Consider the following 27,477-nt stretch of genomic DNA (forward strand, 5'->3'; position numbering starts at 1 on the left):
CATGCAAACCAGCCAAGCAAAATTCACATCCAAAACCACCTCCATTAATTTAGCAGGCTTTTCACTCTGTGTCGATATTCCCCGGCTCTGGTCACACCAGGGCCAGGTACCAGACCACTCAGAACAGCCCCTACGCCCCAGAATTGGCTGAAATTATCCAAACCAGCCAGTTGTAAATCTTACCCTGTCCTGCCCTGCTTTTCCCCTGGGAACCCCCGTAAAGCTCCTGCCCACACTCCCTCTTGCTTCCTGGCCTCCTGCCCAGCCCCACTGCTTCCCTATGTGGCCCGCCCTACCACCTGCCCCCGGGGCTCTGTGCCTTCCTCTTTCATGACAGGCATTTCTGCATGTCTGCGTGTCTTAACCACACCCACGTGAAACACATGCCGGGCACGTTTTAAGGCAGGAGGATTTCAAACAGCCCAGCCAGTCAATGCCAGGTGCTGCAAGAGGCTGGGGCTGCCAAGGGGCTGCTGGTGATTGCAGAGAACCAGAGGCCCTGGGTGAGCTAGCCCTGGGCTGGTGGCAGCACGGGAGGGCGCAGTCTCCTCTCGGACCGGGATGTGAACGTGCAGCTGGCTGCTAAAGGGATGAGGGCTGTGGGCAGCTGGAGGGGTACCAGGCTGGAGAAGGGCTTTCACTGTGGGTCTTCAGATGATGAGAGGCCGTCGGAGCTCGGTGAGATTGGCGGTGACCCTCGGTGGGCAAAGGGGAGAGGGGCTGATTAGGGGGAAGGTTAGAGCCCAGCCAACCCAGACTGTGCCCCTGGAGCTGCTGTAGGACTATGGGCTGAGAGGACGCAGGCAGGGAGAGGTGGGTGGCACTGTGCTGGCAAGCTGTGGCCTGAAGGGATGGGCAGAGGGGTCAAAGGTGGCAGGGACAGAGGGGTCATGGGGTCCCTGAGGCCCGACTGGCCAATGGGGAGGGGAAGGTACAGTCAGGGGTCTGGAGGTGGGCGAGGTGATGACACAGGGGGCACGGACAGAGGAAGAGGAAGCAGGGGAGGATGGCAGAGGGTCATCTTTACTGAAGCCCTGTCCCGGGCCAGGCTCTGGGCCAGGCATTTTATGTGCACTCACAGCCCCACCACGAGGGGCAGGTCGGACGCAAGGCTCTATAATTTGCAGGGACTGGTGTGAAATGAAAATGTGGGGTCCCTTGGTGATAAACAAAAGGACAGGAAACAGAGACCCCCCCTCCTCTGTCTTCCACCTGCCATATCATTCTAAGCAACAAGCAATTAAAATGTTAAATTGTGAGAGTGAATTTGACCATCCTTTATATTGCCTGGTGACCCTTCTGAAGTCAAACATAAAAGCCAGATTTCATAGCCCATCTGGGCGTGTATTTCATTCTTAACCAGAACGGCAGCTGTGCTGCACATGAGGGTCACTTCTTGATATGTGCCGCCCTACCGGCGCTCTACAGCGGCTTCCTGGTGACAGGCTGGGCTGGGCAGAAAGGGAGCCGTGAGTTGCTCCTTCTTTCCCAGCTCTGTGTCACCCCCCTGTCCACATATGTAGTTGGCAACTATGGGAACAGGACCGGGCATTGGAAGCTCTGATGGGGTTTTTTGATTGCTGTTTCTGGAACAATGTTGCTCTTTTTCAGAGCTGGAAGCGAGCTCTGACCTGCAGGGAGGGAATTGACCCCAGAGGCTGTGAGCGTGTCCGCTTACTCAACCCTAAATGCTTCACACGCACGTTGACGCTCGCTGAGCCAGCACACGTTGTGGGTCCGTGAGAATTCTGTGTTCATGGGGCATCACACAAACACTGTGAGCTGAGCTCCTCTGCTCACTTGTGTGCCTCCATTGTCCACGCTCTTCACTTAACAAGCACAAGTTCAAAGGTGAAGCGATTAAGAGTTTCCAGGTGGAGGCATCATGCTAAGTGACGTCAGGTGGAGAATGACAGATGCCGTGTATCTCACTTCTATACGGCATATAAAAAAGACAAACTTAGAAAAAAACAGAGGGTAGAGAGGTGGTTACCAGAGGCTGGGGGCTGGAGGAAACCGGAGATGTTGATCAAAGGGCACAGACTTCCAGCTAGAAGATTAGCAAATTTGGGGATCGCAGGCACGGCACAATGATTGTAGCTAATATTACTGTTCAAATCCTTGAATGTTGCTAAGGGAGCAAACCTTCAATATTCTCACCCCAAAAAAGAAATGGTAACCATGTAACAGGATGGAGGTGTCAGCTGCCTCTCTGGTGGCAATCATATTGCAATTTATAAATGTATCGAATCGACATATTGTACCCCTTGAACTTGCACAATGTCCCCTGCCGGTTGTATCTCAGCAGAGCTGGAAGAACAATTTCCAGGCAGCAGGTGCGGAGCTTGAGACCAAGGGTGGGGCCGTCTGAGGTCCCAGCACAGGCCTGGGAGCCCCCGTGCACGCTGCCGGCACGCGCCCACGGGCTCGGGATGGTGGTCTTGGTGTTGCATCTCACAGATGACGAAACAAGGAAGCAATTCGCCTGACCGCCCAGCTGGGAATGGCGTCACCTCTCTGTCATCTATGTGCAGTTGGGTCACGTCTTAGAAGCAGGAAGAGGTTCTGCAATCCCGTGTGGGCATCCCATCCCCACTGGCAAATTCAGTAACCACAGCTCATTTTCCCACAACGCGTGCTTTTTTGGTAAATCACCCGGTTTGCAATGACGAAGAGTGGGGAGGTGTTGAAATAACCCAGAAGTGCTGGTCCACACGGGGTTTTTCTTCCTAGCACTTTTTTGTAAATAGGGAACACCTTAATGGTAGATACAAAATCTTATCTGAGAAGAAAAACACCTTCCTTTGGGGTGACTTAGCGGCTGGGCCCTGTGGCTGATGTAAGGCTTCGGGAGCCTCTGCGCCTGCTCTCTTTGCCTGGGGAAGTTCCAAGTTCAGGTGATGATCATGCAAAGGCGTTTTGCCCTAGTTTCAAGCAATAAATTCATGATGACATCCCCAGCGTGGATCAGATTTGAACTGGGTTAAAGTGTCTTCGGAGTGAATGTTTTCTTCTCAGAGGAGGAGGCAGGCACCCCGTGTTTCATCCTGGAGAGGAAAGCCTGGCCCAGATGCCGGGAGACATTCCCACAGGATAGCTTGATCAGGATGCCAGCCGGTTTTGTTAGTGCTCTGGGCACAGATTGCTGTGGGTTTTCTTGCTGTGCCCTCTCTCAACCCTATTTTTTCCCCAGTGATTTCTGATAGAAATCAAATGTACAAATGCATATGACCTGATTGTTTCTCCTACAACTCCTTTTGCATGAACAATAACAAAATGAGTAAAGATAAAACAGTTCCTACAACCCGTGACCGCCCTCACATGGTTTTGGAGTCCTTGAGGAGCATGATGCCCTAGGGCTAGACTCAAGGTCAGATCATGATTGTGTGCTGATCATGTGTTGAACCCCCTACTCAAAATTCTTTGGATGTTTGGTTCATTTGCTCAATAAATATGAAGAGTGCCTTTTCGGCGTTACTCTTGTGCTGTGACACCTTCAGTCCCCTGGCTGGCCCTTTCTGATCTTCGATGTGTCATCATGTCTCCTCCCTTATCCGCTGGTCAGAGGCAGAGAGGGGACCGACAAATGTCATTATTATTGCTACCCCATTGTAATAGAAACAATGTATTATTTCTATTCTAATAAATATATAAATAACATAATGTTTCCGAGTGTGAGTTTTCAGAACACAGGATTTTTCAGAAAACTGTTGGGATGTTTCAGGACAAGTACTGGGTGCGTTGAGCACCTGCGGGGTGCCAGGCACTTTCTAGTGAACAACCCCAGGTACAGGGTGAGACCTGATCTCCGTGCACTGGGTGGGTGCTGAAAGCCAGGTGATGCCAGGGTCTGAGGCCCTTGGGGAACCCAGGGCTGGCCATCTGCTATGTGTTCTTTTCCTACAGAAATATGCAACAGTAACAGTATTATACCCAGCAGTAATAGTACAACTCCATTCAGGTTGCTGGACCTGATTCCAGTGTGTTTAAGTACGTGCGAGGGGGTCTTCCCACACACACCACCAAGCAATTCTCGAACACCAGCAGGGTGTCCGAGAACTCAATTCTGACGCTCTCTGCCCAGAGACAGCGCCAGATCCCCAGGTGAAGGGCTCCGTCCTACAGGACTGCCCTCCACCCCCCACTCCAGACGCCGGTCGCAAGCCCCAGACTGTTCCCTGTGCTTCTGATCCACGGGCTACAGATTGGAGGTTCCCATGACCTCCCCCTTGGGGTCAATTAATTTGCTAGCGTGGCTCCCAGAACTCAGGAAAACACTTCCGCTTACCAGTTTAATAAAGGATACTGTAAAGGACACCAGTTAACAGCCAGGTGAGGAGAGACACAGGGCAAGGTCCCAAATAAAGGAGCTTCTGCCCTCGCGGAGCTGTAGGGAAGCCCTCTCCGACTGAGAAGCAGGATCCAATGGACCTGAGCAGGCAGAGAACAGCAAGCTCTTCGCAGGGGGTTTGTGAGAAAAGTCTCTCGCTCATGTGACAAGACACCCTTTCACCTTTAGGACCCTGCAGTGTTTTCAGGGACCGTGGATGAGGACCACATACACCTGGGAGATACGTATTTCCTATGATTCATTATATTGCACCGTCAAACTGGACCCGACAGGCAGTCAGCGGACCTGCCAACAGCGACTCCCTCAGGGGGTTCCCGAGTCCGCAGGGCGCGCCCACTGATGGATGGGTTGGTGGAACGATCCGGACTCAGCCAGCTCGAGTTGGAGAGCGGTGGCAGAGAGCGCTTGACACATGTGCTCTTGCTCGTCGTCGCTGACTCCCCAGCACGGGCCTTGCACACAGTAGCTGCTCCACTGATGTCTGTGAATGCGTTAAACGCGCGTGTTTGCAGCTGCTTTGTTCAGAGGGCGTGGGCAAAGCAGCGATGAGGTTAAAAGGGGCAGAGAGGTGAGGGGCTGCAGGCACATCAGTGGGTACAGGTCACAGGAAGTGGGAGTCTGGGGTTGGGGAAAGCCCTCTTACACCGGGGGCTCTGCAGCTGGGGGGATTCTGGGCATTGTGCCCTTAGGTAACAGATTCCTTCCTGGTGGGTCCCGGCTTTTCCCTCTGCCCAGGAACATGCTGGATTCCTTCCTGGGAATTTGCTGCCAGGGCTGCCTCAGTTTTCCTCTGGGAAGCTAGAAACAAAAGGTGGGGGAAGGTACAGAGCAGGGGCCTCAGTGGCTTCTCATGACCGGGTGAGGCTGTCTGCCACCCCCTGAGTTGACTGTCAGTGAGACCAGTGCCTTTCCAGGGTATGGACACATGGAACAGAAGGCAGGACCGTGTAGGAGTTCAAACAACCTTCAGCATTGCATGTCCACATCTGAACCATGCTGCTAGCCCTCTTTTAGCTTCATGACAGTGGACAACTTAGGGAGCTGCTCTGAGCCTCAGTGGCCACATCTGACAAATGGAGGAAATAACAGTACCTTCATCTGGCGAGCACTGTATAAACGAAACAAGACAGTGGTGGGTAGCCTTTAGCCCAGGGTCTGGCAAGATCCAGTGCAGACCCTGTAACTAGCCTAGAAAATAAAATCAACGATAGAAAGTGACAGCTGACCGGCACCACACCTAACAAGCTGTCCTGAAATACCAGACGGTCCGAAGATGTGGTGGGGAGCTGACAAAATCACCTCGGAAGTTCAGGGAAGGCTGAAGAGGTGAAGAGAAGGGTAACACAGTTAAGAGAAGGAAGGAGGCCTTCATGGTTGTGAAAGCACATCGTACGGCTAGAATGATCAAAACACCATTGCTCTCACGATAAGCTCTGAGACAGAGTCATGGACCAAGAAAGTCTTGCATGCATGTTGGTGCATCTGTGTAATTTTTTGCATCACTAAGTTGGTATCACAGGTCAGTAAAAAAACAAAAAAACAAAAAAAATCAGTTCACTGTTGAGGGGTTGGGGAAAGATCCTTATCTCATACTACCTCAGAACCACTTTAGGATTGCATTTAGCCATACATGACCAAAAAAAAAAAATCTGTGACTGAAACGTGGCATTAGGCAACATTTTGGTATTCCTCACATAACATGAAGTCTGAACGTGAGGAGCCCAGCATTTCTGTGCTCCCCCTACAGTGCCGGCTGGCACCTAGACTCCTTCCATGTTTTTACATCATCATCCTTAGATATGTGGCTGTTGTCCTCAGATCTCAAGATGGCTGCTGTGCTTCCAGCCATTATGACCATCCTCCAGGCAGTGGGAAAAGGGAAGGATTATATGTAAAAAAGGTAGGAATGGCAGAGTTTTCCGCTCTCATCAGAAAAAAAAACAGTAGCTCTTCAGAGGCCCAACCATCCATGTCCACTTACATCTCACTGGCCACAAACAGGTCACACGGTCACTTCTAGCTACAAGGGAATCTGGGGACAGTTGTGTTTTAAACTGAGCATGTTGCTGCTCCAGACAAAATCAATTTTTTTTTAGTAATGAAGAAGGGAAAATGAGTATCAGGCAGCAAAGCATCTTTGAAAAAATACCTGCAAACAAATTGCAGGGGTGTGACAGTCTGCCTCCCAGATGACCTGCTGCAACCCTCACCTCCTGATAGTCGAGTCCCCCACCCATGCCACGTCAGAGGTGGGTGACCTTTGTGGCCAAGGACATTATGTAAAAGGACAGTGTGGGACTTGCAAGGCACGGCTGCTCCTTGGTCATTTGCAGGGCTCTGCACCTTCTTCCTGTAAAAGGCTAGATAGTAAAAATGTTATGCTTCACGAGCCATACCCTGCCTGTCACAATGACTTGACCTGCTGTCGCAGCATAAAAACAGCCACAGCAAATGTGTGAATACACAGGCCTGGTTGTGTGCCAACAGAAGCTTACAAAGCTGACAGTGGGCCGGTTTATCCCAGGGGCTGTGGTCTGACCACTCCTGGTCTTCTGAACTGCTCGGTCTGGTGGAAGCCAGCCAGGCTGTGGAGAGAGGCCCATATGCTGCAATGCTGAGGCATCCCACCCACAGCCAGCACCAACTTGCCAGCCACGTGAGCGAGCCACCTTCAAAATGAATTCAGCCAAGCCTTTTATGACATCTGACCGCAACCGCCCCCACCCACCGAGGAAGCCTGGGCTACAACCTCCTGGCCCAGCCACTCCTGAGTTCCTGATCCGCAGACTATTGGAAAGATAATGACTGTTCTATTGCTGTTTCCAGCCACTACATTTTGGGGTGACTTGCTTTGCAGCAATAGCTAACAAATACAAAGATGACCTGGAGAGCTAAGTATCTAAAAAGCAAACTACGCACATGCACGGGACTAGAAGAAAACAGAAGTAAGAGTAAAAGAATTGCAAAGCTCTGTGATTTCAAAGCTCTTCCTAAGCTTAAGAGCAGTGACAAACGGGAAAGGAATGTCCTCGTGTCCGTCTTTAAGCTTACATGAATCAATTTGTAGTAATATTCCAACCAAGAGATGGAAAAGCCAGCAAACCGGGAAATCACAAATATTCCTGGTGAGCCAGGGAAGCCAGCCATGTTGAGACCCCTCATTCAGGCTCACGAATACTCGAAGACACCAACTGCTGCTTAAAAATGAAACTTTTTTTGTCTATTTTAATAGCGACTTTTTTTAAAATTACAGAATCTTGCCTTAACTTGTTGCTTTCCACAAAATTATAGCCTTCCGGACAGCATTTGGCAATGTAGAGCAAGAATCATAAAATGTTTATCTTTTTCAAGCCAGTACTTTCACTTCTGAGAATTCATTCTGGAGAAATATGAGAACCAGGCAAACATTTACTCATGGTGGCGTTCTCATAATAGCATAAAGCCCAAGGTGCACAGCTAAGGAGACTCCAGAACGACATGATAAAATCTATTCTGTAGTCATTTAAAAGTGTTTCTCCCATTTTCAACAATATGGATATTTCTAATGATAAAGATTTTTTTAAAACTGTTTGGAAAGTGTTTTCATAACATCTAAGAAAAAAAGCTGCATGCAGATGGAACCCAGTTCTTTTTCTAGATTTTTCTGTGATTTAGAATCCTGTTACCTACAGGGCAAAAGAACTGACATTTACCACTGGTGAGAATGCAAAACGGTCCAGCCACTCTGGGAGTTGTGTTACTTACAAAACTAAACCTATTCTTACGATGGGATCCAGCCAATCACGCTCTTTGGTATTTACCCAGAGTTGAAGGCTATGTCCACACAAAAACCCACACACGGATGTTTATGACAGCTTTATTCATAATTGCCAAAACTTGCAAGCAGCCAAGATGTCTTTCGGTAGGTGCGTGGACCAGTAAACAGTGGGACATCCAGACAACTGAATATTAGTACTAAAGAGAAATGAGTCATCAACCTTAAAAAGACAGGGAGGAAATTGAAATGCTTGTTAAGTGAAACAAGACAATCTGAAAAGTCTACACACGGTATGATTCCAAACCCTAGGACATTCTGGAAAAGACAAAACTCTGGAGACAATGAAAGAATCAGTAGCTGCCAGGGGCTGGGGGAGAGAGGGGGCTGAGACTTTGAAGGGGCTGTGGGAGGGAATCTTGGGGGAATTGGGTGATGGAATTGTTCTGCATCCTGCCTGTGGTGGTGACGCAAACCTGTGCACGTGTTAAAATTCACAGAGCCGCGTAAAGGGCAAGTCCATTTTTTTCATTGCCGGAAAAGAAAACCCTGTTGTCAGATCTTCAGCTGTCCTCAGGGTCCCTGTGGTGTTTTGTGCTCTGAATCAAGGGCTGGCATGTCTGGATTTGCTGAAAGTTTCCAGATGCTCACAAAAATGCCCAAGGCTGCGTTTCTTGCAACAATTTCCAGGGTCTGCAGCCCACCCAGGGACCCTTTCCTGTGGAGCCCCACCCTGTCCATGGAAACCCAGGGCGAATTCTAGCGAACCCTCGGCACTTTCCTTAATTGCGGGTCCTCCTATGACCCCACCTCAGCAGTGGCCGCATCAGTCACCCTGACACTCAGCCAACGATGGGTACATCATTCTCCATTGTCTCCCTCTCCACCCAGTCAGTCACCTAGACCTGTTGGCTTTACCTCCGGAATGCCTCCTAAAACTTCTTCCAAAATGTCTGCTGTAGAAACATCTGACAAAGGACTTGTGTCCATCATATATAAAGAGTTCCTGAAAATTAACAAGAAAAAAAGCGGAAACCCCAAAGGGAAAGTGAGCTTTTCACAAAAGGGGTCATCTCCAAATAGCTATTTGACCTCATCTCCAAATAGATGTTTGACCTCACAAGTCACCAGGGAATGCACAGTAAAACCACAATGCCATGCCACGCCACACCTACCGGAACAGCGAACGTCAGAAAGACAATACCAAGTCATGCTTCTATGCCGTTGGTGGGAGTGTCAAATGACAAACCACTTTGGAAAACTCTTTGGCAGTCTCCACAGTGCTGAATAAACACCTACCCTATGACTCCAAAGAGGAAACTCAAAGGAAACGTACACTTACACTCACTGAAACACCTGCAAGAACGTTCACCACACCTCTGCTTTCAACAGCCCCAAACTAGAAACCACGTAAATGCTCTCAACACAAGGATGGGTTTTTTGACTTCACAAAAAAGACTACTTTGCATTTGACTTCACAAAACAGAAGTCTATGTTGCAATGATTCTCAACCGGGGGTGATTTTTGCCCCTAAGGGGACATTTGACAATGTCTGGAGACATTTTTGATCATCACAACTTGGAAGGATGCGCTGCGGGCATGCCATGGGGAGAAGCCAGGTGCTCCAGGGGGTGGGACCACAAAGGATTATTCAGCCCTAAATGTCAGCAGTGGTGAGAAACTCCACTCTCCAGCCACGAGCACCTTGACGGCAGCTTAGAACAGTACAGATGAAACCCACCCACCTCATGCAGTGCAAGAGTGGCCAGGCGGATGGGGGTATCCTGCCTGCTTCTGTTTATATCAAGTCCAAATAACACACTGAGTGATTCAATGCTAGTCAGTCAAGTTGGGGGTTACCGTGGGTGGGAGGGACAGGGAGGTGGCCCAGCGGGGGCCCCTAGGGGCTGTGGGCTTTCTGCTCTTGACCTGGGTGCTGGCTACACAATTATGTTCACCTCGTGAAACTCGGCGCCCTTACGTTTGGGACTTGCCCATGCTTTTCTGTACATGTGCTAGATTTGAATAAATGTTCTGAAAGTTAAAACTCTCCCCCCTTCCTTCCACCCCAGTGCCCTCTTTAGGCCTTCTTAGCTCTGCCCCTGTCTCTCTCCCCTCTCCCCAGCCCGTCGTCCGGACAGCACCCAGGGGATCTCGGAAACAGAATTAACTCCGTGTCCCTCCCTGATCTAAACCCTTCCAGGCTCCCTATTGCCCCCAGATAAATCCCAAGTCTTTATGGACTTTCTTGGCACCAACCCTGCTTCTTATGCAGTGTCGTCTCTGCCCACCCTCGCTGCCCTTGCACCATTCAGTTGACCTTCAGTCCAAAACATGCGGGTTCAAACCTCGAGGCTTTTGCGCCCGCTGTCCGCGGCCTGACCACCCTGACACGCTCTGGACTCTGCGGTCCCGCTCCAGGGCCTCTGCTCCGGAGGGCTCCCCGACCTCAGATCCTTCCCTCTGCTCCCACTCGGGTCTAGGGGGCTTTTAGCCCATGGTTGATTTTTTTAATGTAAAAGACAAAAGGAAAGGCTTTGAGTAATATGCAAACATGCTTAGGTGCCGACCCCAGCGTCCTGTTCTCGGGGGAAGCCCCTACCCTCAGAGCCACTCCAGGGGATACCTGGGCTGGGAAAAACAGAAACCCCAGGCTTCCACAAAGGCCACCGCCGTCTCCCCCGGTGGAGGAGAAGGCAGGGCCCCCAAAGGTCCTGAGCGTGACTGCCCGCCTCTTTCCGCCAGTGTCTGCCCGCACCCCCGCCCTCCCCCCAGCCCAGCACCCCCACCCCTCTCCCCCCAGCTCTGCCTGTCCAGTTGACCCCCGCCGCCCACCACCCACCTCCAGACGACTGTCCCCCGCCCCCATTCCGCAGCGGCTGTGGGAGCGCAAGTCCGGGCAGGTGGGGAGGTCGCAGGGATGGGGGGCTAAGCGAGTCCCATCTCCGGCTCGCACCCCCAGGGCTCCTGCACACGTCTGGGAGACTCCGCCTCCCATATCCCCGCTGGAACAGACACCAGGCGGCTCCCTTCAGGGCCACTAGCCTCGCACAGACGCGGGGCTCCAGCAGCCACCCATCCACTGTCCGGAGAGCGGAAATAGGCACCGTGGTTCCAGCGCCAGCTCGGCCGCTCACAGGCTGTGCGACCTTGGCCAGTGCCCTGTGCCTCGGCGTCCTCACCCGTGACAGGATGCGCAGCACGCTCACAGGGCTGTTGAGGGATCCGATGAGTTCATCTAAAGCTGTCTGGCACATACGTGCCCTGTGACAGTTTGTGACTGTTGTCATTTTTAAGAGCAGCACGGGAGGACATGCCCTGTGTTGGAGAAATGGCTGATCTCCAGTGTTCTCTCCTCGTCGCTCCCCCTCCCTGATGGCCCCCATGCTGCCCCTGCCCCGTGGTCTAGAGGCCAAGTTCTAGGTCGGAGTCGGCCTTCCAACTGCTGCCCTTCAGTCCCACCAATCCAGCAAAGCAGCTCAGGGGCCTCCCCTGCTCCGACGCAGTGGGGGGCCAGGGCAGCCGCCTGTAGGGAGTGGCCTAGGCTCTTCCCATGACCCCTCCTCTGTCCTCAGGCACGGGGGCTCTCACCCATGGGGCCTCCTACCATCCCACGCCCGTCCCCTGGGCTGACAGCGGGGACACTGCCCCTCCAGCTCAGACAGACACACCGAGCTGCCGGTGCATGCCTTCCACAGACATCTGGACTTCTCCGGTCCGACCCAGCCCCTTCCCTCCGAATGTGCCATGCCCTGGGGCCACCTAGCCAGAGAGGGGCATCACGCTAGGTGCACAGTCCAGACCCACCGGGGGACCTCCCTGTTTCCTCCCCTCCCCCGGGCCCCCTCAGTCCCCGTCAGATGACAGAGACCCCTTTCACTGTTTTCTCCGTGCACCTCCCTCCCACACTGCATCCCTGGTGAGCCTTTTGATTGCAAATCAGAGCGTGGCACTGTCCTACAAAAACCCGGATGTGGCTCCCCGAAGTCTGAGCCGCAGGCCCCCAGGCCTGAACGGACGGACAGTCTCCCTCAGGCTGCCCCCTCAGGTCACTCTGTGCTTCTGTTTCAGTGGACCCCCTGTCTGCCCCGGCCCAGCATCCCTGCCCCCCTGCCCCTTCAGCTGAGGGACATTCGCCCCTTGGGAAGGTCACCCGAATCCCCTACCCACGCCTTGAACATCCTGTCCTCACCCACACACTGACCCAGAATTACCGAGGGGCCTCCTGGTTAGCTGCAGCTCACTGGTCCCAGAGAAAAGCCCCTCCAATTAGCATGGGCACCCAAAGCCCGGAGCAGGAACCAAAGGCTTCACTGCGAGGAACTGTTTCTTTGAAAAACAGAGCACGGATTATGACAAGGAGTTCATTCTACTTCACAGCTAACACCATGTGAGCGATAACCGAAATTACAGGCCAATTCTCGCAACAAACCAAAGAAAAGAATTCACCGAGGGTTTTTTGGAGGGGGGGGCATGCCCGCTCCCATTTGTGTTTAATAATTCACATGTAATATTTTAATGGGATTCTGGAAAGAGTCGTTTTTGGGGAAAACAGATTCACACACACAAAGGAAACAAAACACAAAATGCTTGGAGAATACTGAATCGGTGAAGTCCTCCCCCCAGGACCTGGGCCTGTGACCCTATTTGGAAGTAGGGCCTTTGCAGCCAGGCTCAGGTCAAGGTGGGGTCCTACTGGAGTAGCAAGGGCCTTAAATTCAGTGATCAGTGACCTTACAAGATTGTTTTGGCGGGGGTGGGGGTGGGGGTAGCGGGTGGGGGGGATGTTTACAACATCCCACAACCAGAGAATGACTGATCCGAACAGGAAGAAGAAAGAAAAAAGCCACACTCCCTGGGTGCAGTGGCAGACAAACCTGGAGGGTTCAGGTGGGGACTGACTTCCTAAATCATCGCACTGACAATGCCAGCTTCCTTTCATACCTGAAGACTACCCTACTTGGGGACCTGACAGTCTTAGGGAGCTCCCCAAACTGCACAACTAAAAGTTGGATGATGCAGTGTAGACTGTTCACTTAACTGGTAGAATTAAAGGTGGATTCCCTACCTCACACCTTACCTCATAAATTTCTGGTAGATGAGAAAAATGAAATCATAAAAGTACTAGGAAACAAACATGAGAGGCCTTTTAAAAATAAAAATTTGGGAAGTAGGTAAAGCCTTTCTAAGAAAAAAAACATAAAAGCCACACAAGAAATAGGTAAGTCCAACTTTCTAAAGATCCAAATAGACATGTGGGAAAAAAAGATAGAAACAAGATAAAAATACAACCAAGTATGTGGGGGGTGGTATTGCAGCTCGTATCAGAGAATAAGAAGTAATTTTCTTAGTGTTAAAAAAGAACTTCTAGGTGTATTTCACCAAAATATTTTTTAAAAGAGCCTCTATAGATCATTTTTTTAAAAGTCTGACAACTAAAAGACATTTTTTTTTCTGGGAAAAGAAATGAGATCCACGCTTTAAAGACTAGGGAGTTGTTCAGCCTCATAAAAAATGCAAAGTAGAGGTGCATCATTTGTAACATCTCAGATGAGCAAAGTTTGATAGCACTGCTACTGTGAAGGGTGGGGAACTTGGCAATAGCTATCAAAATTATACCCATTTATGCCTTCTGACCAGAATTCTACTTCCAGGAATTTATGGAGATCTATTCACACTGTCTTGACATTATCTCTGCGCCAGATTATTCATTACATTGTTGCTTAGATTAGAAGCAACCTTGTCTATTGATAAGGGACTGGTTTCCTTAAAAAGAACAAGGTGTTGATAAGCTGTCCAACTCTGTGACTATATTAAAACATCTTGGCTTGAACACTGTAAATTGGGGAATTGGACAGCAGGTGTGAATTCTATCCTTAAAGTTTTAACCAAAATAAATAAATAAATGAAACACTTCCCTTTCAAAAAAAAAAGGGGGGGTTCTTTTGTGTGTTAATATTGCAGAGCTCCTTGGAATATTAAGTTAAAAAACAAATTCTGGCTTCCTCGATAGAGAACTAGCATATCATGCAGTGATTCCTCTTCTGGGTCTGTACCCTACAGAATTAGAAGCGGGGTGTCAAAGAAATATCTGTGCATCCATGTTCACAATTCACACGAGCCAGAGAGTGGAAGCAACCAAGTGTTCCTCAACAGATGACAGGATAAATAAAATGTGGTCCATCCATTCCGTGGAATATTACTCAGCCATAGAAAAGAACAAAGCTCTGATACATGGTACAACACGGATTAACCTTAAAAACATGCCAAGTGAAGTAAGCCAGACACAAAGGGAGAAATGCTGTATGATTCCACTGCTATGAGGGACCTCATACAAAAGGTGCGCAAGAATGTATAAGGTGTACGAAGCCACTTACGGAGCCTCCGGGGGTAGAGCTGCAGCCTGGGAGATGGGGCTGGAGGAATCTTCCCTCCACCCTAAAACCCTCACACAGCTTTTGAATGTTATGTATGAACTGTTCCAAAACATTGCAACAAGCATCGGACATTAGCTCCTATTTTAAAAACCCTTAAAGATAAAACTCCCTAGATTTTTTCTAATCTAATCTAGGGTTGGGAATGGTGTCTTGGGTCACTCGCATGGAGGCTGCTGTCCCAGCGGTGTCCCAGTGAGTCACCTCACCTCCCAGTAGGATGACAAACTGTCACAGTGTGCTCAGGACCGCCCCAACAGGAGGCCTGGAGTCCCAGGCACACTGGACTGGTGGTCACAGTACCTCCCGGCCCAGGGTATTTATTAATTAGTTGCACAGATGGATGAGTGTGGACGTTGCAAGCCAGGGATCTGAGTCTGCTTGGGTGAGAGAAGGTAAGGAGTGGGGGGTCCTCTGTGCCCCGAGCCTGGTACCCCACAGCCCCAACACAGCAGAGGGAGAGAAAGCTGAGGCTGACAGAGAACAAGCCTTCGGGAGGGGCTGGGTTGCAAGGGGCCTCCTCCCCCTGGCTGTGTGGCCTGGGGTGGCTTCCTGCCCCACTCTGGGCTTGTGCGCTCACCCGGCAAATGGGAATGTCAAATGCATTTGCGTCACAGACACCACTGGACAAGCTCATGTCTGCAATGCTCTCAGCACAGCATCTGGCACCAACCTGGTCACGCTTTTCCCCCACCCAGTAGCCAGGAAATGCAGGCTGGCTGGCTGGCATCACCCACTCAAACCAGTTAGCCTGCTGCCCTGGCAGCCAGAAGGCCCTGGCAGGAGGGAAGCAGCAGGGTGGAGAGGTGGGGCTGCTTGGGGAGAAGAGTCTAGACTCAGTGCCTGCTCGGCAGAGGACGTGGAGACTCAGACACGTACATAGACACTCCCACAGACAGACAGCCACACATACACATACACACATACACCTATAGGCACCCAGACAGACAGACACACAGGCATCCATTGTGTACCAGGCCCTATTGTAAGTGTTAGGGTCACAGGGGTATCAAAGCAGACCCCCTGCCCTTGGGGTCGGGGAGACACTCTCCGGGGTGGGGGTAGTCAGTGATCAGGTAAATACAGGGCCCAAAGCGGGTAGGACTGAGGAGACAGAGCTGGGGCGGGGATGGTCGGATGGCAGGGGCAGGGTGGGCTTTCTCTAAAGCCCCCCAAGGGCGAGAGAAGTGGCCCTGTGGACACACAGGCAGAGGGCACAACATAGGGCTCTCCACTGCCCCTATCCCTGTCCTGTCCCCTCCCCAAGCCCTGACTCAGGACATTCGGATGCAGCAACTTGGGGACAGGATCGAGATGGCTTTGGCGGGGAGGGCTTGATGGGGTCAAGATGGGAGGGGATGGCAGTGCGGGCAGGACCCTAGCAGGCCGGGGGGTCTGTATGAGTCTCCCAGGGCCACAGTAACGAATCATGGCAAACTTAACACATATTCGGTATCTGATAGCTCTGGAGGTCAGAGCTTGTCGTGGGTCCCTGTGCTAAAATTGGGGTGTATGCAGGTCTGAGTTCCTTCTGCAGCTCTAGGGAGAGTGGGTTTCCTTACCGTCTCCAGCTTCTAGAGGTCGCCCGCGTTCCTTGGCTCATGGCCCCTTCCTCCTCCTCCAAAATCAGCAGTAGAACATCTTCCACCTGGATGGGGGCTGGTCAGCCTCCCAGTCCTGCTGTCCTCTCCTTGCTCACCCCTGCCACCACCTGGCTCAGCTTAATCCCCCGGACTCACTCATCTCTCAGGGTTCAGATGTCACCTCCTCCAGGAAGCCTTCCCTGAAGACTCCGGGCTCTGTCTCCACAGTTCCCCAGCTGAATACAGATGGGTGACAGAAGGCCAGGGGAAGGAAGACATGGTGGGGTAGCCAAGAAGCAGTCCAACTGCAGAAACTCCAGCCCATGTCCCTTCTGCCAGGCTCACTACTTCCTCCAGCCTCCCCACCTTTGCCTGCACAGGATCTCTCACCTGAAATCTGGCCCTGGCCTCGGCTCAGCTGAATCCTCTTTTGAGGGCCGCCCCCTCCCAGAAAGCTTCTGCTTCTCCCCTGGGGCCTGGACCGCCCCACGACATGCTGCCACGTCACCTATGTCTCTATTACTATAAGTGGTGTGTTCTGAGCACCCCAGGGTGCCAGGCATAGTAAAAAGCAGCTACTAGTGACAACTGAGAAAAGTGGCTGCATCAGCTTCTTTTTCCCTGTGTGTCCAGGAGGTCTTGGAGGGCGGTAGGTTGAATAAAAGGGTGAATGGACGGAGGGGGTCATGAGAGGGGGCTGAGGCCTGAGTGACAGGGATGCACACATTTGGAAAGAGAAAGAGTCGCGAGCAAACAGCAAGGGCGGAGAGCTGGAGCCTGGACGGGGAGGGACGGCTTCTTGGGGCCCTACCCCTTCCCGCTGTGGAAATCAAATCCCGACGGTGTGAAGCAACCTACTTAGGGCCCCAGACTTCCCCCACCTGGGCCTGGGCCCGCTTCTGGGAGAGGCTCATTGTCCAAAGGTGAAGCCAGCGGCCCGGATGACACGTGGCTGGCCGGCAGCTCCAGAATCCTCCCCTCCCTTCAAATGGCACGTGGACCGTGAGGCCCTCGGTGATCAGGAATCACCCTCCGTTTACCGGCTGGCCCCTCCCTGATCCTACCCGCTGCTGGTCACGGGTTACTTTCAGGTCACTTTCCGTTCCACCTGGCAGGAGGTCCCGGGACCGCGCCACCACCCTCACTGGGCTATCTCCAACCCTATCCCACCAGGTCTGCCGCGGGACCTTTGCACCCCACCGAGCTCGAGCCCGCTACCCTCCATGCCTCCCAACCTCCAGGGCGGCCCTACGGCGCCCAGCTCTGCGCCTGGCTGGCGCGCGCCTTGCCCCACGCACCACGTACTGGGCGGGCTTGGAGGGCCAGCCGGACCGAGTTCCCAGACTCGGGGCACCTGGGGGTGGCCTCTGAGGCCCGAGGTGGAGTGCGGGCCTCCCCGGGAAGGCCCAGACGCGCGCTCCGGCGGCTCAGGGCGCCCTCAGTGCGTAGGCAGGGGCGCGGGTCAGAGCCGAGCCGGGAGGCGGGGCCCGGGGCCGCGCGGCCAACAGAGAAGCGGGGGCCCGACCGAATACGCAGCGGACAGTGACGGGTTCAAAGGCCACAGATCAGGCACGGGCGAAGCTGGCGGCTGGATCCCGGCCGAGCGCGCCACCGAAGTTGCGGGGTGGTGGGCTAGGAGGCGGTGAGTCTGCGCGGGCCGGGGAAGCGGCCTAAAACCCGGAGGGGACGGGCTCCGTCCCTGCAGGCCCCGCCCGCGCCGCGCCCCCAGGCCCCGCAGGCTCCGCCCCGTACCCTCCAGCTCGGCTGGCCCCCCGGCCCTCAGGCCCCGGCCCCGCCCCCGCAGCCCCTGCCTCGCATCCCTAGGCCCGAAGCCCCGCCCACTTCCCCGCCCCCGCAGGCTCCGCCCCACGTCCCCCAGCTTTGCCCCCAGTCCCGCCCCCACGCCCCGCCCCCACACCCTGCGCCCGGGCCACGCGCCCAGCCTTTGCAGGGAGCAGAGTCCGGCTGACTCGTGCGGGCTGTGCGCGTCCCCGCGGTGTCCGCAGCTGCCGCCCGCGCCCGGTGCACCAGGCTGCCTGCGCCCCCAGGTAAGTGAGCGCCCCTCGCACCGCCCGGAACGCCACCCGCGCGGCGAGCTCCGGCCCCGCCTCCACGGCCATGGCGGCCCCGGTCCGGCCCCTGTCGCCGCGCCAGGGACGGCCTCTCGGGGCTTCCCACCTTGGCCCAGGCCGCCTCCCCCGAGAGACCGCGCTCCCCGGAGGGCCGGGGCGCCGCGAGCGCCGGAGGACGCGGCTGCGGGCAGGGCGTGAGAGAGTGGGGGCGAGCCTGGCACGGTGACGCGGGGCAATCCGGGCGCGTGAGCGCGAGGAGCGCGGCGGGGGTGTCGGCGGGTCCCCAGCGAATGCATCCGGGGCACCCACCGGGTGCGGCCTACGTGCCAGGGCCGGGGATGCAGTCGCAGCCTGGCCAAGTAGACTGCTAGGAACCGCATAAACAGATCGTTCCAGCCGGTGCTAGGCACGGGGAAGACCTCACATTAGGCAGATGGGTAAGAGTCAGGGAGGGCTTCTCGGAGAAGGTGTCACCTGGGCCTGAGCGGAGCTATCCAGGGCTTTTTAGGCCCAGGAAACAGCAAGATTCTAAGGCAGGGCCCAGCCTGGTGTGTTTGCAGAGCAGAAAGGAGGCCAGCGTGGCTGAAGCGCTGTGGGCGAGGGTCAGAGGTGGGGAGAGGCTGGCCCAGGCCTCGAAGATGGCGAGAAGGGTGTGGATTCCATTCTCAAGTTCACGGGGACCAGGCAGGCTGAGAACAAACTGAGTGACCTGGTCCGGCTGTGTCTTCAGAAGATCCTGCAGCTCCACTGGGCAGGAGACCGGCGGGGGGCTGCTGGTTTGGACTCCACGGAAGGGATGGTGAGCAGTGGGGAATCGGGGGTTCCTTTCGGCAGAACGTTGTGTGCATTCGCTGCCTGCCCAGAAGCGAGGCACGCGGGAGATGTCGGGTGTGGCAGCTGCAGTGCGCAGGGCCTTTCATTGCTTTGGTGGGAAGCGTGGGGGAGAAACTGGTTGGGGAGGCGGGGGATGTGAGTGAGGCTGACTTGAAAAAAAACCTGTGAGATGCCACCTGGAGTCGGACTCTGTGCCCAGGTGGGGGTCCCACACGGTGGAGCACAGGGGCCGAGCCGGCCGGGCTGGGGCAACCTGGCTCTGTTGCATGGGGCTGTCCCAAGATAGAAATTCGGGAAGTGTGGGACTGTTTTTGAAGACCCCAGTGGCCCTACACTCAAGTCAGCCCCCATCTAGGAGCAGCTGCCAGGGATAAACACAGTTGTGGGAGGGGGGCTGCCCAGAGCCTCTCTCTGCACCCCAGGGTCCCCACAGGCCCCACCAGGCAGCAGCAGGAGCAGTTGGGACCTTTCCTGCCCACCCTTCTGGTTTACCTACGGCCAGTGGAGGTGTCTTGAGTGGGGAGGGAAGAGGCGGTGGAGAAAGCTGGCAGCCTTTGTCCTTGACCTGCCTTTGCGGACCCAGGGGGGAAGTTTCCTGAGCTTCAGTTTTTCATCTGTAAAATGGGTTGGTAGTAAACCGGCCCCCGGAAATGTTGGGCTCGGAGGAAGCCTGGGCTGGGAAAGGGCTTGGCTGCCCTCCGCAGAAACCTCACACCTGGGGGAGTGGGGGAGGCGGAGGTCGCAGCTCCTTGAGCCTCCCTCTTCTGCCCTGAGCAGTGGGAAGCCTGCGTAACTGAGCGCCAGACCCAGGGCCTTCTGCAGCCTGACTGTGTCGGGCGGGTGAGCTGTTTGGCCCAGCGCCCCGCGTGGAGTGATCACCCAGCACAGGAGCCCCTGGGGTGACTGGTTGGCAGGAGGCAGCAGGCCTCCCAGCACCCCCGGGATGCCCACAGGAAAGCAGGCGCCGGGCCACGTGCCCAGGCTCTGCAGGTTTGTGCCTCTCTTTTATCTGGGCCCTGCAGACTGGCCCGTTTCCGCTGGCCATATGGTCCTGTCCTGACGTTCGGAGTTCAGTGTCCTCAGGATAGTGATATCACTCCCTCCACACTTGTTTTTTCCCCTGTAAAAAGGGACTAACAGCAGTCATTACCTCAGCACAATGCCCAGCGGTTAGTTAGCACTTTCAGAGCCCGGTGCCTGGAGGGCTGGGGCCGTCAGGAGTGATCTGATTCAGCCTCAGGAGAGGTCAAGGAAGGCTTCTTGGAGGAGGGAGCCACTCGTGGGCACCTTACTAAGGATGATTAAGCGTTAATAGGCAGAGAGACCAGTAAGCGAAGCTGTGGAGGGGAGAAGAGAAGCTGCAGGGCGCCTGGGAGAAGCGGGGCGAGCAGTGGGGAAGCTGGACCCCGGGGGAGGAGAGGATGCGAGAGAAGTGGGTCCCGCGTAGGTTGGAGGTGGGACAGGAGGGTGTGGCGGCCGAGGAGCCACTGAAAGGCAGACAGGATGCAGGGCAAGGCCGCAGTGTTCCTGGCATCTGGAAACTGCGATGCTGCCAGATGCCCAGGTGGACATGGGGTGCAGGGCACACCTTGAAGAAAAGCCTGGAGCTGGGGACACCTCCCCACCCAGGGGGTTGGAGAGGGCAGGGCGGAAGGAAACCAGGAGGGGGTGGCCAGACAGAAGCCGCGGGAGCCACAGCTTCAAAAAAAGGGAAATGGTCAGCCCAGCCGGGTTTCTGGATCCCCTGCTGGGATAATTCAGGGGGAGGCAGGGGGTGTTCTTCCCTTATCCGGCAGTCCTACCCCCACCCCTACCTCACGCCATTCAGAGTGGGCTTTTTTACTTTGTTGCCCCCGAATAGGCCCTCTGATCCTGCCCGGCTCTGAGCAGAGCAGCATAGAGAAAGCTTTTCTCCTCCCTCAATCTGGACTTTATACCTTCATTAATGTGATGCTGTCGAACCAGTTCCTCACACTCAACTGGCGCGTGCTCAGCTATCGCCCCTCCCCCTCTAGGGCTCCCAACCGCATATTTTGCCCCAGGGTCCCACCGACTTGTGTGTCTGAGGAAGGGTGAAGCCCTTGCCCTGCACGCTCCCAGAGGCCCCCTCTACCTTCTGCTTGGCCCTGCCTCCCTTCCATATCTGTCTGTCAATTATTCATTGAGCACATGTTTATGAAGGGCCTGGACTGGGCAGTGCTGGGAACTAGCTGGGAACAAAAAGAAGCATCACTGCCCCTTGCCAGAAAACCTCCATGCTGCTGATGTTCTCAGAGGAGGGACTTGGGGATGGAGATGAGACCTGAATGATGAGAAGGAGCCAGACAGGTGGACATCTAGAGGAGGAGCATTCTATGCAAAGGGACTGGCACGTGCAAAGGTCCTGGGACAGGACCGGGCCTGGCAATGTTGGGAGGAGCAGCAGTAAGGAGGCCTGCATGGCTGGAGCAGAGTGAGTGGGGCCAGAGGCGGGATAGAGGGAGGAGGGGCAGACAAAGAGACTGAGGGTCTTAGGGCCCCCCAGACTAGCAGCAGCAGACCTCAGGAGGGTCCTTGCTGGAAGAGTGAGGGGGTTGTTGGGCCCCGCTGCTTTGTGGCTTCCAGGGGGGTTGTTTCGGTACTTTGTCCCCTGTGTGCAGCAGTCATCCCATGACCTTGAAGGCGAGGAAGCTGCCAGGAGGAAGAAGAGAAAACCACCCCTTTTTCCTGGTGGGCAAGGTTTCTCCACTTCACCCTGCACTTGGTGGGCTCCGCTGGCCTGGGAGACTCCCTCGGCTGGGGGCAGGAGGTAGTGGGGGGGGTGCTGATGGCGGGTTTGGAGGTGGAGGAGGAGGAGGCAGGCAGGCAGGACAGAGCTGGGTGTTGGAGCAGGATATTCTTCAGTGGCAAGAGCTCTCAGGGACGCAGGAATGACAGGCAGGGGCCCGGCTGGCTGGGCCTTGGGTCGAGCAGCAGGAACCAAAGCAGATGTATTTTGAGGATGGTCCCGCTAGCCCGCCAACACCAGATGGAGCAGAAAGGACTCGGCTTTCCCTCCCTGTGCCCCGTGTGGGCAAGGGCCTGGTTACCTGGGCCTGGACGTCCTTCCTGTCCCCCCCACTGACCCAGCTGTGCCCCAGACCTCTCCAGCTTCAGAGGCTCTCCTGAGGGGATGTAAACTCAGACCCAAGGACCTACATGGGAGTTGCTGCTCAGCCGAGACACTGTGACCACGACTATACTGTGCAAACTGGGGAGGGTGCACCTCAGGGCAGCTCCCGCTGGCCCTGGCTCAGGCGTGATAATGATCCTGGCAGGTGCGACGGAGCCCCAGCTGGACAGGGAGTGGGACTGAGCTACTGGGTGATGGCGGGGGACCAGGACAGTGACGGGAAGGGGGAGCAGGCAGGTAGCGCTGCACATGTCTGCTTCTGGGTCTCATTTCTGCACCTGAGATGCTGGTTAGACGCGCACCTCCCTGCCCTCCCCTCTTGCCACGCAGCCCTCTGTTCCTGTGGGCTTCCTTTCTGTGTCTTGAAGCTACCACCCTGGCACATGCCTCTGGGCCTTTGCAGGGACTGTTCCCTCTGTCCAGAATGCTGTGTCCCCACAGCTTCTTCTCTTAGGCTTTTCCTCCGACATTACCTTCGTAGGGAGAGACCCTTCTGACCTGGTGTACAGTAGGTGCCCAATAAGTGTTTGTGACGTGACAGCAGTGTGGTCGGCTGTGAAGACAGGCGGCCTTAGGTCCACATCCCAGCCCTCTACTTCCCACTTTGTGCCCTCGGGCGACTATGCCTCAGTTTCTCCAGCTGCGAAACATGGACAACAGCAGCACATGGCACTGGACACCTGTTACAGCTTTCTGGGGGTCTGGCCAGAGACTAGAAGCCATTGGGAGCACTTTAGACCCTGGACAGGACACTTGAGATATTCCCATGTCTTCCTAGAATTTTCTAGAAATGTGTGGAAAGTGAGGGCCATCAGAACCTCTGAAGAGGTCATTTTTATTTTTTAATCCTCTTCATGAACTTTGAATCTTTCCCTTTAGGATACAAAAATGTTTTCCATAGACCATTTTCCAGGACAAATGCCATGACCAGCTAAGGTAGATGTTGTCTGTACCATTTTCCAAAGGGCAAAGTTCTAACAGTAAAATCTGATTTCTCCTCCACGGCCAAGTGTCATGTTTTCCTGTGTAATGAGGGCTCAGGGCGACCCTGGCCTGCAGCTCGGATGGCGATTCTCGGAGAACAGGTCGGGTCGCACCCAGGCACCCGCAAGCTTCCCCTCACATGCTTCTCACTGGCCGAGTAGTGGTTTTGGATTTTTGAAGCATAGGCTGTTTTACACAACAAGATTCTCCTGATTTGGCCGAAGTCCTGAGATGTAGGCGTGGGGCGTGCTTACTGCACCCGGGGCCTGTGTGAGCACTGGGGAAGAGGGGTGTGCCTGTGTGTGCCCGATGCTGGTCCTAGATTTGGTGAGGTTGGTCCTGAGGGGTTAGGTTCTCACAGCGTCTTCCCGGGACCCAGCAAGAGTCTTGGTGCTTGAGTTGCCAAAATTAAAAAAGTCTCTTGTGGTGACTTCTGCGTCGAGACGCGCGCCAGCCAAAGGGCCGCAACTGCTCACCTGGGTCCCCCTGTTCCAGCCTGGGACCGAACTCATGCAGAACTGGAATGAGCGTAACCAAGTGAAATTTTGGAAATGGGTAAGAAGGTCGTGCCCTTAGGACCCTGGGCGATCCCAGAGTACACAGGTCATGGGCAGAGGTATTACAGGTGTAGCCACCAAATAGTTCTTTGCTAAGAAACAGGCTGAATCTCTCTGTCGTTACTGAAGTCATGTGCAGTCGCTGCCCTTGGAGAATTTTAGCAGCATTACATTTGTGTTTTGCCAAGGAGTTGGCATTGCTCTACCCACGTGTCTGTGACTTGGCGTTCGTGGCTGGTGCTGGACGCTGGCGGGATCTGGACCTTGCTGACTGCCCTCCCAGAGCCCCTATTTGACACGTCCTGGGGCAGCTCCAGGGCAAAAGGAGGGACCACGGGCCGCCTGACCCCCGCCTGCATGTCCGGAAGGCTTCCTGGAAGCAGCAACAGAAAGCTGCTTACTTGACCGGGTAGGGGAATGGTGTGGATAGTGAGTGACTCGGGCCCGAGGCCTGGCATCCAGGTGTTGCATGAGGTGACGTTTCTGAGATTGGAGCAGACCCTGGGAATCCGGCCACGGGCTCCGGGCTGAGAACCACAGGGTCTGGGTGGCTGCAGGAAGCCCTCCTGGTGCTCTCGAGTGGGGCAAGGAACAGGCTGGTACTGTGAGAGCCGGCCTGGGGGGGCGAGGGATGCATTGGCCTGAGCCCCCAGCCACCCTCCCTCCCGCTGTCTCGCCTGCATCATCCAGGAGGCGGGGCCGCCCTCTAGGTCATCGGGAGGAAGTGTTTTGCCTTCTGTTACTCAAAGGCGTCTGTCCTTAAAGGGCCCAGGGACGGACAGCCTTAGCGCCCCGGCTGGGACCCTCTCCGCCCCGGCCCTAGGGGTTTGCCACCCCAGCCCAGCTCCACTGCCCCACCCATGCCGGAGGGCCACAGGGCTCCCCGCCCTCCTAGGCAGGCCGGCAGGCAGAGCTGGGAGGGTGACTCAGGCTGGTAGGCAGTGCTGCTGGCCGGCCGCAGGCCTCCCGGCAGGAGCCATCCCCCAAGGTCTGCAGACTCTCAGGTCCACATGTCGTGCCAAGTCGGGATGGGGGACAGAGGCAGGGCTTGGGGGTGCTGTTCTCCCCCCGCCCCGCATTGTGGCTCCTCTCAGAAGGCACGTCCTCCAAGTCCCACCCCTGGAATGTGCCCGGGAGGGCTGTTCCTGTCACCTCCCCACCCTGGGACCATGGGTCCCCCCGATTCCTGCCCAAGCAGTAGTTCCCAGATCAGACTGCTTGCCCCGAATTCTCTATCGCCACCCAGTCCTGTCCCAGCCCCTATCCCCTCCCAGATGCCAGCCATTGGTGATCTCTTGGAACGGCCCTTCCCTAGGCATGGCGTCCCTGGGACTGCCATGTGCCCAGAGAGGTCACAGAATCACCCCCCACTGGTGACAGAGGCCCGAGGCTCCCCTGGCTGCTGCTGTGTCTTTAAGGCCCATGTGACGGGCACTTCCCAGGTCCTGGCCAGAACTGAATGTCACTGCGTGTGTCTTACGGGGCCGCCATCTGCATGTGACACTGATGCTGGCTTTCTCCTTTGGGGCAGGTGGGAGAGAAAGTTTCTTTTGAAAAAAAAAATACATAAGAGAAAAGGAAGCCTTTTGAAGCAACCTGGAAGTGCCAAATATGTAGGTGGGTGAGGAATGGCTGAAGTGGGAAGGATGGAGGGAGGGCTCCTACCCCAGCCCCAGGAGGGCTTCCTGGAGGAAGTGTCTGTAGAGCGGAGTCATGAGGGGTTAACCAGAAGGACTCGGGCTGGTAGAACGGAAGACATTACCGGTAGGGGGAACAGCATGTGCAAAGGCCCCGGGGGTTTGCTGGGAGGGCAGGGATGGGTCGATGGGAGCACATAGAGCCCAGGTTCTGATGTGCACGTTAGAAGGATGGCCTGGATGCTGAGGGAAGGAGGTGGCCTGGGCACAGGCCACAGTGATTGCCATGACAGGGTCACAGCCGTGGGAACCAGCAGAGAAGGGAGTCGCTTGACAGTCACAGGGGTGTGGAAGCCGTGAAGGAGCTGGCGAGTAGCTAGCGTTCAGGATGTGTGCCACCTCCCAGATTCCTGTCCCCAGAGACTGGGTGGAAGGTGGGATCTTGGCCAAGAAGCCTCGGGAGGAAGAAAGCACACTGGGTGTTGAATGACCTGAAGGTGATGCATCCGGACAAGGGGTGGTCTTGGCTTAGCAGGTGTGACGCCGGGCAGGGAAACCTCGGAGCCGCAGGGGTCTGGGAAAGGGCAGCAAGCGTGTGCAGACTGTGGCTGCCAGGGGTGAGATTTCCCAGGGAGCGCATGGCGCCGGAGGGTCCGGCACCGGCCTCCGCCTGGGCCAGCCTGGATTGGGGACAGAACAGCAAAGGGTGGGGGGGTTGTGGTGCCAGTTCTTGGAAGGAGGGACAGACAGGGTCAGGCACGCCACTGGGAGGTCATAAACGTGGACAGGGACTTGGCCACTGGGCTGGGCTGGGAAGGGGGTCACTGGGGACCCAGGCAAAGTCCAAAGTTGGGGGTGGGGATGGAGTGAAGGACAGGCTTCCAAGCAGCAGGTCCTGAGAATGCCCAGCTGGCTGCTGCGGCCATGTTGGGGTTCTGTGGACCTGTGTCCATCTGGACTGCCTGGGCTTCAGAGCAGAGTCCAAATTCCAGCCATTTACTAGCTGCCTGACCCCAGGTGGGTGTATCCGTGTCTCTGAGACTCAGTTCACCTGTGAAATGGGCACCCTACTAGCATATTCCTCAGGATGTGGCTAACATTTCCAAGGTAGGGAGGCAGGGCCCTGAGGCCAGCCTCAGTGAGTGACGCCTGGCAAGCTACCACGTGGCCCAGGTGCGGTGGGCAAGGCCCGCCATCCCAGAGAACAGGCCGGCTTGTGCCGCTGGCCTCTGTGAATGCCGTCCCCAGGGGGGCAGCTGGTGGGAGAAGCAGGACAGATGTTAGACCTGGTTGGGCAGAGGAGAGATGCCACCAGAGTGCCACCTGGAGCCCACAGTTCTCTCCACCCTGGAAGGTAGGTAGTGGCATTGCCAAAGGCACTGACGTTGACTGCAAACCCATTCTTTTTTACTAAGATATTGTTGATACACAATCTTGCAAAGGTTTCACATGAGCAATATTGTGGTTATTACATTCACACATATTATCGAGTCCCCCCCACACACCGCATTACAGTCACTGTCCATCAGCGTAGTAAGATGCTGTAGAGTCACTACTTGTCTTCTCTGTGCTATACTGCCTTCCCCATGCCCCCCCTACATTATGTCCTAATCATAATGCCCCTTAATCCCCTTCTCCCTCCCCCCCTCCCTACCCACCCGTCCTCCCTTTGGTAATTGTTAGTCCCTTTGTGGAGTCGGTGAGTCAGCTGTTGTGCAAACTGATTTCTTAAATGGTGAACTGGGGCTGGGGGGACTCACTGCCAGCTAGAAATGCCCCCTCTGAGCCCCTGTCTCCTCTGCCAACCACCCCTTCAGTGGAAACCTTCTCTTTTCTCTTGTAGTAATACAATTTTCTATTGAAAAAGTCACCCTTAATATGTACATATCCTGGAATATTACTCAGCCATAAAAAGGAAGGACATTCTGACACCTGCTGCAGCGTGGAGGGACCTTGAGGACACTGTGCTCAGGGAAATAAGCCCGACACAGAAGGACAGATCCTGTCTGACTCCACTCCTAGGAGGTCCCTGGAATCATCCAATTCATAGAGACAGAGAGGAAAATAGGGGTCACCAGGGACTGGGGCCCGAGATGGAGAGTTAGTGTTTAATGGGGACA

At 55.0% G+C, this 27,477-nt stretch overlaps 1 protein-coding gene and 1 long non-coding RNA gene across 5 annotated transcripts in view; both read left to right on the top strand.

Annotated features, from left to right (window-relative positions):
- Positions 1-325: 325 nt before the first annotated feature.
- On the top strand, positions 326-3,663 carry LOC130679998 (uncharacterized). Its single transcript, XR_008992988.1, has 2 exons — positions 326-678; positions 2,309-3,663. It is a non-coding gene; the product is annotated as an uncharacterized LOC130679998 (long non-coding RNA).
- Positions 3,664-18,029: 14,366 nt separating this feature from the next.
- Positions 18,030-27,477, top strand: part of CERS4 (ceramide synthase 4) — a 32,254-nt gene continuing 22,806 nt past the window's right edge. For 2 of the 4 annotated variants that reach the window (XM_036890861.2, XM_036890863.2), the window contains exon 1: positions 18,030-18,170. The gene's annotated coding sequence lies outside the window, so the exon portion shown is untranslated. Of the gene's footprint in view, positions 18,171-18,275; positions 18,632-27,477 lie in introns of those variants that run through there. The other 2 variants (XM_036890862.2, XM_057489714.1) reach the window with 2 other exon arrangements.

Source organism: Manis pentadactyla, chromosome 12 (genome assembly GCF_030020395.1).
Source record: "Manis pentadactyla isolate mManPen7 chromosome 12, mManPen7.hap1, whole genome shotgun sequence".
NCBI classification, from domain to species: Eukaryota; Metazoa; Chordata; class Mammalia; order Pholidota; family Manidae; genus Manis; species Manis pentadactyla.